Below are 2409 nucleotides of genomic sequence, written 5' to 3' on the forward strand. Positions count from 1 at the left end.
CATGGAGGGGATTGGAACCATGGCAATGAAATGATATATGATGGAATGAATGTAAAACTAAAGTTCTCTCATGTAAACTATCATATAATTCACAATAAAACATTAAAAATAAATGATAAAGTAATTTGCCTACAGTTCCACAGAAACCTGGGGAGAAGAAACAGGTAGATTCCTCTGTGGTGGTTAATGTTATGTGTCAACTTGGCTAGGCTACGATTCTCTGTGGTTTGGAAGACACTGTGCAGTCACCTTTTCATTTTTTTGATCTGATATGCTGACCCAAGAAGCTGAAAGATAAATGTCATAGATTGAATTGTGTCCCAATAAAATATGTATTAATTTTGCTTGGCCATAATTCCAAGTATTATGTGATTGTCTTCTGCTTGGTGATCTAATGTAATTATCCTCACCTTTGTGATTTGTTGTTACTCCTAACCTCTGCTTGTTGCTAATGAGGAAGTACTAGGTTATCTTGAAAAGGATTGTGTTATGTTTGTTATGTTAATGATGTAGCATTAGGGTGGGATGCAACACCCTTCCTCAGGTCACAGTCCTGATCCCATGTGAGAAGACTTTCCCTAAGGTGTGAACAGAATCACCTTTTATCTGAAGAATTAGAAAGAGAGAGAAGCTAGCAGAGAGAGAAAGATCATGGACTATCATTAAGAAAGAAGGGCCAGCAGCAGAACATGTGCTTTGAAGTCAGGGACATGAACTGCACTGACAACCTCCTAGACGCAGGGGAAGATTGATACCCAGACACATGGGAATCTTCAAGGAATGCCAGGCCCACAGATGTTGAAAGCAGACAAGAGCAAACAAAGAAAAAAAAACTTCACCTAGAGATGGTCTCTAAATTTGGACTTCTAGTCTCCTAAACTATGAGATGTATGTTTGTTAAAGCAAATTCCTTGGAAAGTTTTATTATAGCAGTGCTAGATAACTAAGACAGGTAGTGTGGTCTAGCAAATGAATATTCTGGCAAAACTCCCTGTCTCTCCTTCCTTGCTTTTTTTTTTCTCTCTCTCTTGTTGTTGTTAAGTGCCGTCGAATAAGTTCTGACCCATAGCGACCTTGTATAGGGTTTCCAAGGCTGTAAATCTTTACAGGAGCAGAAAGCCTCATCTTTCTCCCACAGAGCAGCTCGTAGTTTCAAACTGCTGACCTTGCAGTTCGCAGCCCGATTCATAACCACTATGCTACCAGAGCTCCTTACCTGCTCCTAATTGCCTGCCTCAGCTTCTTGGGTCATAAGCCTGCATCAGTCTCTGATATGCAATTGGGATTCCCCAATCCCAGGAACTGTTTGAATCATCTGAAGTCTTCCACTTCCCACCTGACACATGGATTTTAGATTTGCTAGTCCCTACAATTATGTGAGCCATTTCCTTACAGTTGTACGAGCTATTACCATAAAACAAATCTCTCTCTATGTGTTTATAGATATGCTTCATTGGTTTGGTTCCTCTAGAGACAGAGACTAAAACATTCTGTGTAAGAGTCTCAACCAACATGCGTTATGCTAATTCCTAAAATGAGACATGATCACAGTTCTTAAGAACTGTTGAGGCAAGGGTAAAAAATGGAAACGCATGAATTAACATTCAAGTTCAGAAGGACTCTGATGCATACACTTAATATGAGGAAAACACAAAGCGCTTGTTATGCATTTTTTCTAAATCTATCTCCTCATAATAGATTGGGATCAAAATTCATCCTTCAGATCAGATGAAATGTTATAAACTTTTTAAAGTGCAAAGTCATGAGTCAGTGGACTTTAGGTGGTACTATGGTGCTGATCCACAGCTTGTCTGTCAGTTTACTATAGTGTGATGGCTTGTATGTGGCTGTGATGCTGGAAGCAATGCTGCTTATATTTTAAATATCAGCAGTCATTCATGGTGAACAGGTTTTAATGGAACTTCCAGACTAAAACAAACAAGGAAGAAGGAGAGGCTGACCAGTTCTGAATGATTAGCTAGTAAAAATCTTCTAAGTATCAGCAGATCATTTTCTGAACACCTCAGGTTGAAGGCACTCAAAATACTACCACGGAAGGGTTACCTCTTCAAAGTAGAGGTGACCTTCAGGAGATGGATGGGGTAAAGCTTACGGCACCTTCATTTGTTAAAGGCTTACACCTCCAAATGGGAAAAAGAACAGCTATAAACAGCTATAAATAATCACAAAGTGGAATGCACAAAATATAAGCCTAGTATACTAGGAAAACTTGAAAAAATAAATGGAATGCATAAAGATGGATACCCTGTGCATTAGTGAGTTGTCACGGACATCTATTGGCTATTTTGAACCAATTATATGGTTACGAATCGGGCTGCGAACCTTAAGGTCAGCGGTTCGAAACTACCAGCCGCTCCGCGGGAGAAAGATGAGGCTTTCTACTCCCGT

This window comes from Chrysochloris asiatica, unplaced genomic scaffold (assembly GCF_000296735.1).
Source record: "Chrysochloris asiatica unplaced genomic scaffold, ChrAsi1.0 scaffold00001, whole genome shotgun sequence".
NCBI classification, from domain to species: domain Eukaryota; kingdom Metazoa; phylum Chordata; class Mammalia; order Afrosoricida; family Chrysochloridae; genus Chrysochloris; species Chrysochloris asiatica.